Genomic DNA, 18,216 nt, shown 5'->3' with positions numbered 1-18,216 from the left:
TGGAAGCACAAGAATCTCCCTTCCCTTTCAGATGCCCGAGAGAGAGATCTCCTGAGCTGTGAGGGTCTGAGTGGCTCTTTGAGTTTCCTTTAGAATATTTTAAAATGCATTGAAGTGGGAACTTAGGATTATGGGTGCTGAGGAGGAGAGCAGCAGAGAGCTGGATCTGGTGCTGGGCGTGCCTGCGTAGGCCTGTCTAGGTCCCACTGCCAGGACTGATGCCATTTGGAGGTCTGCTCCCGAGATCAGAGTCGGCCCCTCAAATCCAGATCCTGGAACTAACGCATCCACGCTAGAAGGGGCGCTCCCTGTTGCTCTTCCCGCCTGGAGCTGGAAGGCCTCCTCCCACCATAAGATGAGGGCTCCTAGGCAATCCCAAGACAATGGGGGAGGTGGAGGGAGAAGAACCAGAAAGACAGGCCACCCATCTCTCCAGGACACCCAGTGCCAGCTCCTAACGCAGGGCGCCCCACAGAACAGGCAGCAGGGAACAGAGAGGCCCCAGAAATCCAGAGTCCAGGTTCTGGCCTCAGGAAGAACAGAGGAGAGTGGCCCTGTGTTTAGAAGCTTGGGGGTGGCTGTTAGGAGGAATTAGCCAAGGAAGCTAATGAACCCCATCCACGGTCTGGTTGGGAAGCAAAAGAATGAACTTAAAAGGGCCTTTAGAAGTAATGGCTGCAATGAAGTCCCCTTCGCACCCCCTCCAACTGAATTCCTCCCTGGGAAATAATTTCAGCAGGCTTGTGCTTATCTGCAAGTCTGGAATAATTATGAATTATTAATTCATAATTAAGACTTGATTGTGACCATTGCTCTCCAGTGGGCTCATTTATTTCCTTCTCCTCTGTGAAGCGCAGGGCAGCCTCTGTTAGCCTCTGCCCTCAGAATAAGCAAACTGAGGCCTGGTCCCCTGGAAGGCAGCCCTTGAATTCAGGTCCTCTGTGGACCGGTTGGATGCCTCACTACCAGTCGGGTATGTGCGTCCCCACAGGGTATTTGCATTCAATAAACCAGCTTCTGCCAACTGCAGGTTTCAAAGTGCTTTGCAGGCTTGGCCCCTAGAAGGGGGGGCGCAAGGAGTGCTAGTGAGACTCCCGTGAGGGAAGCAGCTTGGCCAAGCCCTGGGGGGAGACAGGACTTCAGGCCTCGTGGCAGGACTCCCAGGCCCAAGAACCCAAGTGATCTGGGATCCGGAGTGGGCCCCCCACCCTGCCCTCGGAGATGCCGGTCTCCCTCAGCCCTCTGGAGACCCCAGTGCATACCTGGTGCCTTTCCTGACCCCCTCTCCCCAAGCCCCACTCCCTTGGGGAGGCAAAGGCTTCAAGACACACCGCACTCTGGGATGCTGGGGGGTGGGGACGTGGGATCTGCCGGTCTTTTCACATCTGTAAGGGCCTAGAGAGGGAGAAAACTGTATCCTGTGAGATCATTTCCATCTGAATCCCTGCCTGCAGCTCCCGTCCCCCTGCGTCCCCCTGTGTCCCCCTGCGCTGAGACACTCTCTTCATCCTCATCCCCTCTTCCCTCCTTCCCTGCCCTCTGAAAATGCCCACCGGATGGGGAGGCAGCGGCAGCTCCCACAGCTGTGTCTAGAGAGGCAGCCAGAAGTAGAAAATGAGGGGGGCCTCAAAACCCCTGCTTCCCGAGAGTTTTCCCTCTGTTCCTCAAAGCCAGATCAACACCCCAATCCAGGGCCCTCCCTCCTCCTTCCCTCAACTCTGCCTCCTGGAGATGGAGCCCTTCCCCCTCCGGGTGGAGGCTGGGACTGCTCTCAGAACTTGGCTCTGAGGACACCAGCCACCTCTCCTAGGACATTTGGGGACCCACCCCCTTGCCTCTCCGCGCCTGTCTGGTCCGAGGGAGCCAGGGCCCGCGCACGGGGAGCGGTGCGCTCACCTCCACCGCCTTCCCCACCGCACTCGCTCCCCCTGCCCCAGTGGCTCCAGCACCCCAGTTCTCCCCCAGGCCGGAAGGCAGGTAGGAAGCCCATCCAGAGAGCCCCCTGGAGTTGGCAAGCATATTTTAATTTACTGTTTGATGGCAAATAAAGAGACCTTGGGAAAAAGGGAAGGAGCAACTGTGCCTGGCGACCTCCCCACCCGCCCCTCCTCTGGACATTGGCTTTCTCCATGAAACAGTGCGCTGTTGTTCTTGGACAACCGTTCCCCACCATCTCCGTTCGAAGGGTTTGAGTTTCACCCTCCGTTCACCCCCATTAATCACCCCAGCAGCTAAACATCACCCAGCCCCCTCTGGCCCTTTCTCTTCTTCTTGCCCTTAGTATTCATGGCGGGCATTCCTCCCGGCTGCGGCCTCACAAAGACCCCTCCCCCGACACGGCCCTCCCCCAGCTCCCCAGCCCTCCCTCCGTGGGCACCACTCACCTTGCCCTGCGTCCTGAATGCCAGCTCCCACTCCTGAACCCGTCCCCCAGCTTTCGCCCGGCCTCCGCCCGGTTCCCTCCCCACACCCTCCTCCTGGTGCCTCTTCCCATCCCCTCACCCCCTCACCCGTCCCCCTGCTCCATCCCACACGCTCCGTTCCCCTGCCCTGCCCTCCCCAAGGACGTTCCCCAGGCCCTACCCTCACTAGCTTTGAAGCTCTTCCCTTCCAGCCTTGGGAAGCGGAGAGGCAGAGAGGCCGTGCAGCCCAGTGGGGAAAGCACGGGCTTTGAATTCGGATCCCAGACCTGTCCCTTGCTAGTCTGTGCAGCCGTGGGCAGACTGCTTAACCTCTCCGAGCCACCCGTGGAGTGGACCTACCCACTGACCTTATGAGTTGTTGTGTGGATCGGATTAAATTTTATTTGCATAGATCCGAGCATTCAGCAGGGCCTTGATAAATGGTGGTTATTAATATGAGAAGCTTCCTGTAAGGGGAATAAAGGATGCTCTTCAGATTCCAATAAAAGCGCAGGGATTGCCCCTCCACCACCTGGAAGGGAGGGGCAAAGCTTACACAGCCTTGCAGGTAAGCGGCCCCTTTACCGGGCAGCCTGGCCGGTCTCCTCTTTGGCTGCACGTGGGAACCCCATGGAGAGCTTTAAAAAATACCGATGCCTGGCTCCCGGCTCCGGAGGCTCTAATTTGGTTGGTCTGGAGCAGCGCCCAGGCATCTGGAGTTGGAAAGACTCCTCAGGTGATGCTAACATGCGGCCTGGGGTTGAAGTGTGGGCCCCAGGAGGTGACACCGCCACCCTGCCCTCCCGTAGTGTGCCAGCAAAGAGCAGGGGGGGAAGGATGCTCAGCCCAGAGCTGCCTTGCAGTGCAGTGGGGGTCCCTCCTCGGCCCCGCGGGGGGCGGGGGGCCCATTGGCTTCTCTGGACACCTCGGAATTTTAGAGACTCGTCCTTTCCATTCCTCAGCACTGCTAGGATTTTGAGAGGGGCCGCCCCCAGAGGAGACAGGGGAGTGCACAAACTGACCTCTCTGGGGCCCCCTCTCCCCTCAGAACAGCGGAGGGCCCCGGACCACCAGTGGCAGCGGCAGAGGCAGCCAGGAGGAAAATTTGTAGTTACATAGTAAATGGAATTTCTACCTGGTTGCTACAATAATAGGCCAAGCAATTAGGATACAAGTTTCCAGGATCTTTTCCTATATTTCCAAAAAGATAAATCACCCCCAGGAACAGAATCTGCATATTGTAATTAACTGATAAATATTTCATGCCTGGTTCAAACTTTCTCCTCTTCTATTTAATGGCCGCAAACTTGAGCGTCAGGAACCAGGGGAGGGAGGGGAGGGAAGGGAGGGAGGGGAGGGAGGCCCCACCTTGGCTTTGGGGGAGGGAGACCCTGTCTCTACTGCTCCTCTATTTACTTGCCTCCTGTTCCTTTAAGGAAACATTGCTCACCTGCAGAAATTGGGTCCCAGGTGGTAGGGATGGATGCGGGCTGGGGCTCAGCCCCGACCTTCCCCAGGGGAGGCGGTCTCTGGTGACCCCGGCCCGCATCCATCCCTACCACCTGGGAGCCCAAGGGCCCGCTGTTTGGCGGAAGCCCGCTCTGCCATTTATGAACCGGTTGGCCTAGGCAGTGTACTTAACGCACCTGAAACTCAGTGTCTCCGTCCGGGAAACAGGCACGGCAGTCTTTTCCTTGTAGGAGTCCTTGTCGGGGCACATTCTCGGGCTTATGAGCGGGAACATCTATAATAAACAGTCACCCCATTGCAGGGCAGCCCTTCCCCTGCCCCCCAGGGTTTAGGGCACTTAAGCAACTGAATGCTACCTGGAATATGATGCGTGCATATCTCATCTAATCACTGCCAGAGCCCTGAAGGGAGAGTATTAGTGTCCCTATTTATTGTTTGTTTATGCAAATGAGGGGGCTGGGGCCTGTAGCGCTTCAGGGGTTCCCCAGCGAAGTGGGGGGGGGGCGCACAGGCTGTGTGGTGTTACAGTTGGGCTCCTGGCTTCCCATCTCGCCGCAGCTGCGCGTAAGCTACCCACATCGACGGTCTCAGTTTCTCCAGCTGTAAATTGGAACTCTTCAGGGTACCCAGCCAGGAGGTCACTGCGAGGGATGCACGCGCAGGGCCCAGCCCAGGCCTGGCACACGGTGGGCGCCCAGCAAGCATCAGCAGGCGCCCCGGCCCCCTCCTCCTCATCACCATCACCGTCACCACGGAGCCACCGGTGGCTCTGGGCCGCGGTGGCTCCTGCCCTGTGGGGGTGTTGGAGGCCAAGTGCGGGCGAGGGTTCTCCGCAGGCCACAGAGCAACTCTCTCATTAACTGTCCCTCCCCCCCCCACACTTCAGTCCCCAGGACTTGGGAAAAAGGACACTAAACAGATTATGACTCCATTTCGGGAATTAAATCAAAACTCAAGACTAACTCAATTTGGCTTCTGATGAGAGAGAAAGGTTAAAAGGGAGTGAGGAGGCGTCTGGGTGTGCTCTCAGAATTGTAATCGGCTCTGGATCCTTGCCCCGGCCCCTCTTCGGGGCCAGCACCCATGGGGGACCCCTTGGGGTGGAGGAGCCTCAGAACTCCGTAGCCTGGAAGCGGGCGAGGGGGTTGGCCAATTGTCCCAGAACGTGTCCTCAGGAGGGATCCTCTCCTCCAGCCCTAAGTCAGCCTAGCCCCGGAGGGAGGGGTGGAGGGGACCCGAAGGCGGTGGGGTGAGGTTTCGGCAGTGGGCAGGCCTCACCGGAGCCAGCAGGAGTCGGGCTGGGGCAGTCACCTCCCTGGAGAAATACCTGGCTGCAAGGGCCTCTCTTTAAAGACCCCGAGTCAACACTGACCCTGCCATGTCCCCCGTCACCCCCCAAAACATTACAACACACGTGGGTGCGTCAACATGTACTGGGTGTGGGTTTCCGCCCAGTCGCTCAGCAGGGCCCGGCCAGCCCTGGGCCTGGGAGCTGAAAGTGGGAATCGATTTCGGCTTCGGGGAGGGGGTAATTTTCCTCAGTATTTTTTTTGTTTTGTTTTGTTTTTTAAATTTTTATTTATTTATGATAGTCACACAGAGAGAGAGACAGAGACAGAGACATAGGCAGAAGGAGAAGCAGGCTCCATGCACCGGGAGCCCGACGTGGGATTCGATCCCGGGTCTCCAGGATCGCGCCCTGGGCCAAAGGCAGGCGCCAAACCGCTGCGCCACCCAGGGATCCCTTCCTCAGTATTTTTTTAACTAAAAAGACTTTTTAAAAAGATTTTATTTAGTTAGTTATTTTTAAAAGGTTTTATTTATTTGTTCATGAAACACACACACACACACACAGAGGCAGAGACACAGGCAGAGGGAGAAGCAGGCTCCACGCAGGGAGCCCGACGCGGGACTCGATCCCACGACCCCGGGGTCACGCCCTGGGCCGAAGGCAGGCAGGTGCTCAACCGCTGAGCCCCCCGGGCGTCCCTCATTTTCCTCAGTATTTTGCCTCGGCTGCTAACAGTCTCCATCCGGGCTTAGAGCCTGATTTCCCATGATACAGAAGGGGAAACTGAGGCTGCGGGCGCCGCGCCAGTAGCTGGCTCGGCATCAGAGGCGGCGCAGGACCTGCGGACGATTCCCCAACACAAACCGGGGTGCAGAGGGACAGAGGGCAGGGAAGGCCCCGCCTCGGAGCCCAGCCGGCCGGCGGCGCGGTGCAGGGGGGCCGGGAGCTCCGGCGCGTCCTCAGTCGGCGATTACTGTCAGGGACCATCCATCAGCGCCGCCGGCCCAGACTGCCCGCCGCCCGCCCGCCCCGCCCCGCCCCGCCCCGCCAGATCGCATTAGCCGGGCGGGCGGCCGGCTCCCCTTCTCCCCTCCCCCCTGCACCCCTCTCCCCTCCCCCGCCCCGCCCCTCCCCTCGCCCCCGCACCCCCCCCCCGCACCCCATCTCCTCTCCCCTCGCCCCTCCCATCACCTCGCCCCCGCCCCGCCCCTCCCCTCCCCTCCCCTCCCCTCGACCCCGCACCCCCCACCCCATCTCCTCTCCCCCCGCCCCTCCCATCCCCTCGCCCCTGCCCCCCACCCCTTGCCTCAGCTCCCCTCCCCTCTTTTTCTCCCCTCCCCCTCCCCTCTTCTCTCCCCTCCCCTCCTCCCTGCTCCGCCCCCCTCCCCTTCTCCCTGCCCCGCCCTCTCCCCTCCCTCACCCCCGCTTCCCGTATCCGCCTCCCCTCCTCCCCACCCAGCTCCCCCCATCCCTCCATCCCCTGCTCCCTCCCTGCATCCCTCCCCCCATCCCCCTGCTTCCCGCTCCCCTCTTCCCTGCAAACCCCCTTGCTCCCCTCTTCCCCCCCTCCCCCAACCCAGCATCGGTGGGGGGGGCGCTGCTCCCGGGAGGGGGCCATGCAGGGAGTGACAGAGGGATAAATACGTATAAGGGGGGGCAGGAGTGAGCTGGCTGGCGCTGAACAGGGGGTGCAGAGAATGGGGTGCTTGGAGAGAAGGGTTTCCAGGGGGAGAAAAGAGGATGCAGGAAGAGAGAATTTGGGAAAGCAACCAAAGGGGTTGGAGGGAATCTTGGAGATAAGCTACGCTGCGCCGTCACTTTAGTCACTTTACGGAGGGAGAAACTGAGGCGCAGGCTGAGACGGCCTTCTCAGCCCCCCACTGCAGCTGCGGGGTGGCTTAGTGTGGCCCCCAGGCTCACTCAGCGCAGGGGCTCCAAGGGTCTGCTCTGTGCTGGCCTCAAGGATGCCAACCTGCCTGCCCTCTGGAAGCTGCGGTCTTTCCTGGGCGCAGGGGGGTCTGGGAGCCCCACTTCTTCTGGGTACTCAACTCCCCTTGCCCTCTGCCCTTCCACTTGGACCCTGGAGGCCATGGCAGCTCCATAGAAGAGTCCCCTCCTTCTTGCAGGACTCCCCAGGGGCTGAGACAGGTGCTGAGACAGGTGCTTGAAGGTTTGGCCACCTTGTCTTGCCTCCCGTGGCCTAGGAGCTGGACTGAAAGCTGGGCCCAGTTAGTCTTCTGGGGTGGACGGGGGTGAGGTGGGGGTGGGTGGGGGGGGTGGAGGGGGGTTAACCCCGCACATCACAGGGGTGAGAGCAAGCCAGCGTGGAGGTCTGTGCAGGATGTGCTTCGGGCCACTCCTGCTGGTGCTCTGAAGCAGCTGCACTTCCCTGAGGCTGCGTCATCCTCCAGGGAGGCACCTGTGCTCCTCACCCAGATTTTCCAGAGCCTTGTGTGGGGCTTTGTGCTGGCATGTTAGCAGCTCCGGAGAACCTGGTCCCTGTCCAGGGGGTGCTCTAGACACAGATGGCCTGGCACCTCCCTGGCTTCCCCCAGGTCCTGCCAGCTTTGCAACATCCTGGAATCCCCAAAACCTTTGCAGCCCTGGATCATCTCCTTCCTCCTGCCTCTGGGGGAACTGAGTGGTTCCCTCTAATCCCCCACAACCTCTCCCCTTAAGCCTGTTCCCTGCAAACAGGAAGCGCCTCCTTATGTCTAAACTTGGTCCCTCCTTCCCCATCATCCATCATCATCACTTTGACTTGACTTGGGATTTTGTCAGGACCAAGGTCAAAGCCGTGCATCTTTTTCTACAAACACCTTTCCCTCCCGGTCACACTCACCCAGTCCTCAATGGCCAGGCAGGGAGTGGGGACGAGCTCCCTCCAGGAGCTCTGGAAACGTCTCTTTCCTCTATCTGAAACAAGCTCCTGTATGCTCAGGGTTGTGGTAGTTGTTTTAAAGAAGGGACTGGGGGCGCCTGGGTGGCAGTTGGTTAAGCATCCAACTCTCGGATTTGGCTCAGGTCCTGATATCAGGGTCGTGAGGTGGAGCCCACCTCGGGCACAGAGTCTGCTTGAGATTCTCTCTCCCTCTTCTTCTGCCCCTCCTGCTCGTTCTCTCTCTCTCTAGTAAATAAATCTTAAAAAAAAAAAAAGGCAACAACGAAGGAACTAGCTTTCATACCCAGCCCAGGTTATATTTAGAGGCAGGAAATTGTGAGTTTCCAATCCCAGGACCTCAGCTCCTGTACCGGTCCGCAGGTGGTGTGGGGCTCAGGGAAGGGCGAGACCTGAATAGGGCAGGACAGGAGCAGATTCTTGGGGAGGGGGCCCCCAGAGGGCAAGATGCTCCTCAAGGTCCAGACGAATTTCAGCATTATTCCTTCTTGCGAGCAGCAAAGTGATGCCCTCAGGATCTAGTCAAGTGGAAAAGCCTGGCTGTTTCCACAGCTCCTGACGCTTTATCCGGAGGAGGGTATCAGGAGTGGTGCTGGAAGCTGAGAGGTTGGGAGGCGACCAGAAATTCTTCCAAGGGCATGGGGGGGGGGGGGGATGGAGCGCCCAGCACAGCACAGCATCCAAGGAGGGAGGCCTTGGCGTCAGTCCCTGGGTCTCTGCGCTGATTCCACACGCAGTGTCTCGTGTGATCCTGTGCGCTGGGGGCGGCGCCTGGCGCAGAGCACATGCTTGCTGTACAAATGGATGAATGAAGAGCCGTGGGAGGAAGGTCACGATCCTCGATTATAGATGAAGAAACAGAGGCACGGAAAGGTTAAATGACTTGCTCAAGGTCACTTGTCTTGTCAGAGGCAGGGCCAGATTGCAGTGGAGAGCCGCTTTGGTGGTCGAGGGAGGTGGAGAGGAGGGAGGCAGGAAGGGAAGGCAGACAGGCGCTGTGGGGGGGGCGGGGGGGGGAGAGGAGAGCTCCGTAAAGACTCCCGGAAAAGGATGGCATTTAAGACCATGCACCTTTTATTTCATTTTTGAAGGTTTTATTTATTTTTTCATGAGACACAGAGAGAGGCAGAGACACAGGCAGAGGGAGAAGCAGGCTCCACGTGGGGAGCCCGATGCGGGACACGATCCCAGGACCCCAGGGTCACGCCCTGGGCTGAAGGCGGCGCTCAACCACCGAGCCCCCCAGGTGCCCGGCCGTGCACCTTTAAGATGCCTTTGAAGGGTGACCTGTAGCAGGGGCACAGCCCTGCCAGTAACACAGACAGACCAAGGGGCGAACAGAGCGCGGAGGACCAGGACAGAAAGCCGACCCTGAGAGTCTGGACACCTGGCCGCAGACCTCCACTAGCCCCTAGTGCTGTGTGACGTCAGACCAGCCACAGCCCTCTCTGAGCTCTAGGGCATGAAGATACCAGGTGAGGAGGAGGGTGCACATGGGCCCGAAGGGCCAGGTCGTTGTCCTCAGGCCAGCGATGGTGGGCATCGGGGTCCCTTTCCCTAGATCTATCCTGTGAGGTTATCGTTGTTACTGGTTTTGCCTGATTTTAATCATCTTATGTTTTTTAAATAGAAAATACATGTAACATGGTTGAAAACTCAAAAGGCACCAAAAGTTGTGCAGTGACAAGTAAGTCTCCCTCCCATCCTCGGGGCTCCCGGGCCACCTGGGTCCTGTCTCCGTTACTGCATTAACCTCTATCTTGCATCCGCCTCCAAAGATAGCTTCTGCTTCCCCCGACTTGCCCCCTGCCGTCCCCTGATGTCCCCACGGAGCTGAGCTGCGCGCCGAGATTTTGAGGGGAAGTGGTGAAGGTACTGGTGGCGCCTGTGGTACGGTACAGTGTGGCCTGCCACCCCGGGGAGCTGGCCAGGGGCACCCCATAAGGTCCTTCTGCCTTATGTATTAGGACAGGCCGGAGGCTGGAGGCTGCTCGGGGCTCGGGTCTTGGGTGCTACCCACGTGCGGGGTCCCACAGCCCCGCGGGCACTCCGCCGTGGCCTGGCTGCCAGCCTGCTCCGGCTCCCACTCTCCGCCCCTTCCCTCTACTACCTGCGGCGCCCTTGGGAAGTCTTCCTGGAGGCCTGGCTGCCACTTCGGGTGCAGCCGGGACATTATTCTGCCCTCGGTGGACTGGGCTCCCTCCCGTGCCCTACAGACACCGCCAGCCGCCCCCCCAACCTGAAGGCGCTGGATTCCCAGTCCAGCCCGCATTTCCAACTGCTTCACGCTTGCCTGGCACATCCCCTTCATATTATTGGCCCCAAGTATACTTCGGCCGTGGAGATGATGAAATCCCGACCTAGAGCCGGGTCTTCTCCCAGAGTCGGAGTAAGTCCAGGCCAGCCCCTTTGGCAATACATCTCCCCACTTGGGGTGATGCCTTGGGCCCAGGCTGTGACCCTGGGTCCCGGGATGAGTTCTGCATTGGGCTCCCTGCATGGAGCCTGCTCCTCCCTCTCCCCATGTCTTTGCCTCTCTCTGTGTCTCTCATAAATAAATAGATAAAAATCTTTAAAAAAATAAAAATAAAGATTCATTGATTTATTTCAGAGAGAGAGTGTGTGTGCAAGCTAGGGGAGAGGCAGAGGGAGAGGGAAAGCAGACTGCTGTCTGAGCACGGAGCCTGACCCAGGGGTCAGTCTCCAGACCTGGAGATCATGACCTGAGCTGAAACCAAACCAAACGTTGTCTGTCACTTAACTGACAGACACCCAGGTGCCCTGAGAAGTCTGCAACTCTAAGTATGGTGGACAGCGAGGTCTCACTGAGAATGTACATCTGAACAAAGACTTAGAGGTGAAGGGGTAAAGAAGCCCCGTGGATATTTTGGGGAAGAGTTTTCCAAGTGCAGGGAACAGGTGGTGCAAAGGTCCTGGGGCAGCCACGGGCCAGCGAGTTTGTGGTGTCTGGAGGCCAACGTGGCCGGAGTGGAATGGGCGAGGAGAGTGGGAGAGGATGACAGGGGCCACGTGGTGCAGGGACGTCTATGCTGTCTTAAGGACTTTGATCTTCACTCACTCTGAGTAAAGCAGGGAGGAACGACATGCCGGGACTCAAGTTTTAAATGGTCCTTCTGCCTTATGTATTGGGAATCATTTGCGTGGGGCAAGGGAAGCTGCGGGGAGACTCGCGGAGGGGTTATGCGCAGGTGCACGTGAGAGGCGAGGGGCCTGGGCCCGGTGGCAGCGGTGGCCCTGGGGACAAGGACTTGGATTCTGGATTTGGTGACGGTTTCTCTTCCTCGGCTTCAGTCCCTTGGCTCCCTTCACTTTCTCTCTTTTTTTCTAGGTTCTGTGTTTTCTCTGTTCCCGCTGCAGGACGTGGCCCAGCACCCGGGGCAGAGGCTGAGGGCAGGGCAGGCTGGCGGCAGGCCGGGCCCAGGCTCCAGAGGGCGCGACGGACAGTCAGTCGTTGAGGGCGCTCAGCTGGGCCGCTCCAGTCCTCTCCGAGCCGCCCTCGAGGAAATCCTAACCAGCTCTCACAAACATGTCAAGCCCAAAGCTGCTGTGTGTGTTTGAGCGGAGCTTCAGACAGCTACTTAACACCGGGGCCTCCGGGCCTTTGATTCCTGCGCCCCTCGCCTTGCCCTCTCCCCCCGTCTGGCTGGTGTTTATCGGCCAAGACGATGTTTAAATCACACTCGTTTCCTATAAACATTTCACTTGAAATGCCATCCGCTGCCCCAGAAATTCATCTATCACCAGCTCGGGGTGTACTTGAGGAGCCTCCGGGCGATGCTCCCCGTCTCTGTCCCCTGCCCCCCACCCCGCCTCCCCGACCCATATTCTCAGGTTTCACGCTGTAAGAACAACTTCCCCTCGGTGTAACAGGGCACTTAGTGCCAGGATTATTTATAAGGCCGAGATGGCAACGGGCGGTGGGGAGCAGCCCGGCCCGTGGACACTTCCTCTTGCAAAGCTCAATAAACGGCCTGGAACGCTGTGTGCCACCTGATGTCTCGGCCTTTTGTGCGGGTCCTTTCGGCTGCAGGGGGACGTGGAGTTTGGAGGACGGGGGTCTGGACCGGGTCACGGCTGTCGGCGGGGTTTACGGGGTTTATGAGCCGGGTACCTCGACTCCCTGCCTCTCGTTTCTGGCCAGGCACTTCCTTCCTCTTGGAAACGAGCTGCTCCTGGGCTTGTCCCCCGGCAGGGAGCCCGCGGCCTCCCAGGGAGAGCCACGGCACCCTCCCCGCGGGGTGGTGCTGGGGGTCGAGCCGGGGAAGGCATCTGGATGGAATGCAGGTACAGGCGGCTCCAGGGCTTCTGCTCGCTAGAGGTTTGAAGGGGCTGCACTCAGGCCCCACGGAGGGGAGGCCGGGGGCTGGGCGGATGCACTTGCTGAGGGCTGACAGCTCTCCGACCATGCTCCCCCCAGCCTCAGCAATTCGCCAGTTGTCCTCATTAGAAGGCTCTGCTGGTCTGGGGCTGGAGGATGTGACCCATCTCACTTACTGGCCAGCGTCACACCAGCGTAAAGCACCATCCAGCCTTCCAGGTCCTTCCCAAAGGCCTGCTCCAACCCTCCCTGGACACTGGGGCACCTGCACCCCCATCCTGTGCCCACCCACTGCGTGCCAGGCACCTCTGAGGTGAGTTCAGGGAAAGCCCTGGGCGAGAGACTTCTAGAAGGTAGAGAGGGATGAGGGTGAGGCCTAAGGTGGGACAGGCGGGGGAGCAGCCCTCATCTTTGGGGGCCAAGTAATGCTCCCTTTACAAGCCAAATGAAGAAAAAAAGTTCTAAGGGGAACATATGACTCCATAAAATAAAGGGACATAATTGGGAGCGATATCTAATTTATCTATTGAATGCCTCCTACGTACTCTTTTATCACTTAGATGGACAGAGTATAATTGGTGTGCTGAACGCCATCAATCTCAGGGCCTGGGCTTCCTGTGCTGGCTACACCTATTACTGTCAGATTATGACACTGTAATACCAAGATCAATGACATTTTAAATGTGCTCCAGTTATGGGCAATTGCTGACAATAAAAACAGTGACAAATTGATGAAACTTGGGCAGCGATGATCTGGTGTCAAAAATAAACCATAAATAATCTGCTTTCCAAACTGGGAGAGGTGCCTGGGACGCCGGCTTCGGGGGAAACGGCCCAGGGGAAGACAGCCGATCCCACCCCCCACAGCATCTTGGCCACTCAGGAAGCCCCACTCGCTCTGGGAAGCTCCCTCCAGGCTGGGCTGCGAGGGCCCAACAAGGAAACGGAGGGGTGGCCTTTGGTCAGGGCCCGGCAGCCCCTCAGAGAAAGTCCCTTTCACTGAGACCTGGGGAAGCACCTGCGGGGCCACACAAGCTCACCGAGATGCGGGAGGGGGGTCTTGCTGGACGCTGGCCTAAAGGAGGAAGCTGGGCTCACCGGCCCTCTCAGAGTTGGACCTAGCCAGCGTGCAAGCCGGGACCACGAGCGTCTCTCTCCACGCAGGGACTGGCTCCGTCCACCAAACTGGCTGCTCCCATCTGCACCCGCCCCGCCCCATCCCCTTCCAGGAGATGCTCGGTGTCTCTCCTCCGGGAAGGACTTCCCACAGCGGCAGTGTCCTGGGCGCCGGGCGTCAGTGCAGGCGGGGACGTGTTGGAGGAATGCTCATTTGGGGATCATGGAAAAGAGGAAAAAGAACGTGAAAAATAAGATCTTGGGCGCCTGGGGGTGCTCCGTGGTTGAACATCCGCCTTTAGCCCAGGGCGTGACCCCGGGGTCCCAGGATCGAGTCCCACATCAGGCCCCCTGCATGGAGCCTGCTTCTCCCTCTGCCTGAGTCTCTGCCTCTCTCTCTCTCTGTGTCTCATAAATAAATAAAATCATAAATAAATAAAATAATAAATAAACAAACAAGAACTATGGCTCATTCTCTGGTTTTGCCTCCTGTTGGAGTTTTCTCAATGAAAGGGAGCTCCAGGCCTCCAACCAGCTCAACTATTTCGGGACGGATTAAGGTAACCCCTTCTCCAGTTTCGTCTTTTTAAGCTCTGGCCATCCTTCATGGTTTTGCTCTCACACGTTTCCCTCATTTTACTAATGATGATTTCTGAATATGGGCACCACTGCTGATGCTGCCATTACAAGGATCGCTACCAACGGGAAGCAGTTCTTGAGCGACTGCTACCTGCCAAACTCTGTTCCGGATGCTTTGCACATGTTATTTTTAATCCCCATAGTGGCCCTGTAGGTGACTATGATTTTATATATTCTAGAAAGGAGGAAACAGGGGCGCCTGGGTGGCTCAGTCGATCAAGCATCCAACTCTTGATCTCAACTCAGGTCTTGATCTCAGGGTTGTGAGTTCAAGCCCCACATTGGGCTCCATGCTAGACATGGAGCCTAAAAAAAAAAGAAAGAAAGAAAGAAAGAAAGAAAGAAAGAAAGAAAGAAAGAAAGAAAGAAAGAAAGAAAGAAAGAAAGAAAGAAAGAAAGAAAGAGAAAAATGGAAGGGAGGAAAGAAAGGCTTTGAGGTCTAGGAAACCACCTAAGTGGTACAGCGGGCGAGCGGGAGAGCAGGAGAGGGGTTTAAGGTGCTGGCTCTAAGGTTCATCTTCATTCCAGTCCCTCTTACAGACCTTCTCAACCTTTTTTACAGCTGAGAACCCAGAGGCCAAAGAGTTCCCTCGAGAACCTACAGCCAGACCCAACCCGAGCTTTTCCCACACTTCCTAGTACACCCATGCTCTCTCTCGGTGTACCACTACAATCTCCTTCCCGGGGAGGCTTCTACTCAGCCAGGGGCGCCAGCCTTGACCCCAGAGGCAGCGGGGGGTCGGCCTGGAGTCAAACAGCTGCTGTTGGAATAGTCAGTCCCTTTGCCCCTTGACAGCTGTGTGACCTGAGACAAGCCACTTCGCGTCTCTGAGTTTCCGGGGGCTGTGACAGCTTAAACGACAAGGCACAGAGAGCATTTGGCAGGGAGCCTGGCACATAGTAAGTGCTCACTAAATGGTAGTTATTAGAGATAAAACCGGGGACAGTGGCAGAGAAGTTTAAAGAACTAAAAAAAATCCAACCAGGGAACCATACACTGACAATGCTCACCTGCAGTGCAGGGGTCCCGGGGCCACACGACGGGGGCTGCATAGTGTAGGTGTCACAGGATCCGTAACAAGCCCCTCTGAGTACCACAGAGGTTTTGATGGCAAATACCTTAAAACATCATTTTTTAAAATATTTTATTTATTTATTCATGAGACACAGAGAGAGAGGCAGAGACACAGGCAGAGGGAGAAGCAGGCTCCATGCAGGGAGCCCGAGGTGGGACTCGATCCTGGGACTCCAAGATCATGACCGAGCTGAAGGCAGATGCTCAACCACTGAGCCACCCAGGCATCCCTAAGACATCATTTTTATATTAACACACACTAGATACACTATTAATAAAATGCCAAGTCTGCATAATTTTAGAGCTAAACCCCCCAAAAAATGGAGCTAACCTTTAGGCCTCAAAAGAATTGGGTCCTTGGCCAGGGCCCTTTAAGATAAGTCCCCAGATCACTGGGTCCCATTCCTTCTCCTCTCTCTGACATCAAAGGGACTTTGGCAGAAAAGTTCGAGAATCTTTGTGTGAGGGACGGAGCCTGGGCCAGGGCCAGATTTCTGACCCCGACACTCTTTAAAAGCAAAACGTACAAACCACACTGCCGCCCCCACCTCCCCGTGTTTAACCCTCAAGTTTAGCATTCACGACATGAAGCACTCGGCGTGACTTTACACCCACTTGTTCCTGATTCCGTCCTGTTTAATAACCACCAGCGGACCACTAATCATCAAGCGCGGGAAGGGTGCACGTTCCAGCCGGCTACAGAGCGTGGCACAATTGCTCGGACTCTCAGGGAAAGACCCCAAGGCTTCCTGTCACTTAGCTCCTTTAGGTTTTAGGGCCGCGGAAGGAGCCCGACCATTCAGGCCTTGACCCTGCGTCTCCTCACCTGCATCCTCCTCTGTAGGTGCCGCCGTGGGCGCAGCGTGGGGCTGCCCAGGGCTCGGGCTGCCACGCTCCGAGGGCATCCAGGGGCCACCCGTAGGCCTAGGCCATGGGGCCACCACGGCCCTCCGGAGCTCACCTTCCTTCCCTAGCTCCGGTCTCTCTAAAGTTTCACTTTCTTCTTTAAAATATTTTTTATTTTTTAGATTTATTTGAGGGGGGTGCAGAGGGAGGGAAAGTCTTAAGCAGACCCCACCCTGACCCCGGAGCGGCCGCGGGGCTCCATCTCGACGCTGAGATCACAGCCTGAGCTGAAACCCGGAGTCAGACGCTGATCCGAGCGCGCCACCCCGGCGCCCCCGGAGCCTTGCTGTCCTCCTAGTGGCACAGCTAACGTGTGATGATTGCGGAGAAACCAGCCCAGTCAGTGAAAGGAGGGAAAACGGCTGAGGAGTGTCCCCACCAGGGAAGAAACCTGGTTCGCTGGGCACGTCCGGTGACGGGGCGGCCGTGTTCTCTCCACCTGCTGCAGCCACCCGGGGGACCCCGTGGGGGCCGGGGAGGCGCCGTTGCGCAGGCCACGCGGCCTTGATAAAAGTCAGAAGCCTTCCCAAGGCCCCGGTGCGAGGGGACCGGTCACAGCCTGGTCTGAGGATCAATAGGTTGGTCCTTGGATGACTCTAGGGTTTGGATCCGGAGGGCAAAGGGCCTCCCTCCCCGGTGGGTCCCAGCACCCCTTCAAGCAGCAGGCTCGTGGGGAAGTGGGGTGCCCGGATCCTGGCCGGCTCTTCCAAGAGTTTTCCCCACTACCTACTCCGTTTCTCCGTGATACTTAAAATTCCTTGAATAAAGAACAAATCCAAATTGCAAGTAATCCCAGGAAAGGGAGTCGGGCGACTTAGGCCCGTAACAGCTCCTTTTCTGAGGGAAGGAAGTGCCTTGCTCTGCCAGACAAAACGACAGCGACACTCTGGTCCCCCCCCAAAGAGTGGCACTGGGTAAGGCCCTCCTGCCCCAGAACTCCTGGGTGACGTAGGGACATGTCATCAGTCATACCCAGGACCCCAAGAACCCTGAGGCCCAGCTATGGCAGGCTCAGGGAGGGCTGCACAGAGAGACAAGGAGGGGTGAGAAGGAAGCTGCGAGGAGCGCCCAGGGCCTCGGCGGTTGAGCGTCTGCCTTCGGACCAGGGCGGGACCCCGGGGTCCGGGGATCGAGTCCCGCATCCGGCTCCTCGCATGGAGCCTGCTTCTCCCTCTGTGTCTCATGAATAAATAAAATCTTTAAAAAAAAAAATGAAACTGTAAGCTGCCTGCTGAGCTGAGTTCAGGAAGTCGAGGTTGGGGTATGGGGAGGAGGGGGCAGGGGAGGGGAAGGGAGGGAAGAGGAGGGGACGGGAGGGGAGGGGACGGGAGGGGAGGGGCCAGCTTGCAGGGGAGGGCAGAGTGTCAGAGGGACAGGAGGACAGCACAGACAGCAGGTGGGGAGCTGTTTACAGGTGAGTTGGCAGCAGGGGGTGGGGGGAGGCTGGGCCCGGGTAGGGGCGGCGGGGCGAGGGTGAAGGTGTGGCAGTGGCTTGGCAGAGGGCAGCCTTTTGAGGTGATGACCGGAGCTCTGGGTTTTAGAGCAGGAAGGCAGGTTGTATTTCACATCCTTCCCTGAACAGAGAGATTGGCTTCGGCCAAGAGTAAGTCCCTAGGAAGCGGCGGTGGGTACCCTGCCGTCCATCCGTTGATGGATACGGAGTGGGAGCAAAGTTGGGAGTGTGGGCATCTGACAAAGTCTGTATGATTCTAGAATCGCTTCTTACACCTCCTTCCTCCTCCGCCTCGGCTAATGGGCTGCGGGAACCCACCACACCCAGGCGGCCAGGCGGTCGTGGGTAACGCAGAAGCTGGGCCCTGCCCCCGGCCTTCCCCCTTGGCTTGGTCTTCAACTGCCCCCTTGCCCCCAGCATGGCTGGACCTTCCCGCCTCCAGTCTCTGTCCCTCCAAACCCTTCGTAGCCCCCAGCCTGACAGTGTGGTCTGCTCCCTGGCCTCGACCCCTTCCGTGCAATGCAGCCCCCGTGTCCTCTGGCCCAGGAGCTTCTGGATTCACCCTTCCCTGCAATCCAGCTTCTCCTATCTTGGATACCAGCACCTTCAGCCCACGAGTCACACCG

The 18,216-nt window shown here is 57.9% G+C and overlaps 1 protein-coding gene across 2 annotated transcripts in view; it reads left to right on the top strand.

Moving 5' to 3' along the window:
- The window catches only part of HOXC10 (homeobox C10), a 106,728-nt gene extending 94,656 nt beyond the window's left edge, over positions 1-12,072 (top strand). For both annotated transcript variants that reach the window (XR_012017279.1, XM_072797666.1), the window contains one exon: positions 11,412-12,072. The gene's annotated coding sequence lies outside the window, so the exon portion shown is untranslated. The remainder of the gene's footprint in view (positions 1-11,411) is intronic.
- Positions 12,073-18,216: the final 6,144 nt, after the last annotated feature.

The sequence above is a fragment of the Canis lupus genome, chromosome 25 (genome assembly GCF_048164855.1).
Source record: "Canis lupus baileyi chromosome 25, mCanLup2.hap1, whole genome shotgun sequence".
In the NCBI taxonomy this organism is placed as follows: Eukaryota; Metazoa; Chordata; class Mammalia; order Carnivora; family Canidae; genus Canis; species Canis lupus.
The sequence above is the reverse complement of the archived record's forward strand: the minus strand, read 5'-3'. Positions and strand labels throughout refer to the sequence as shown.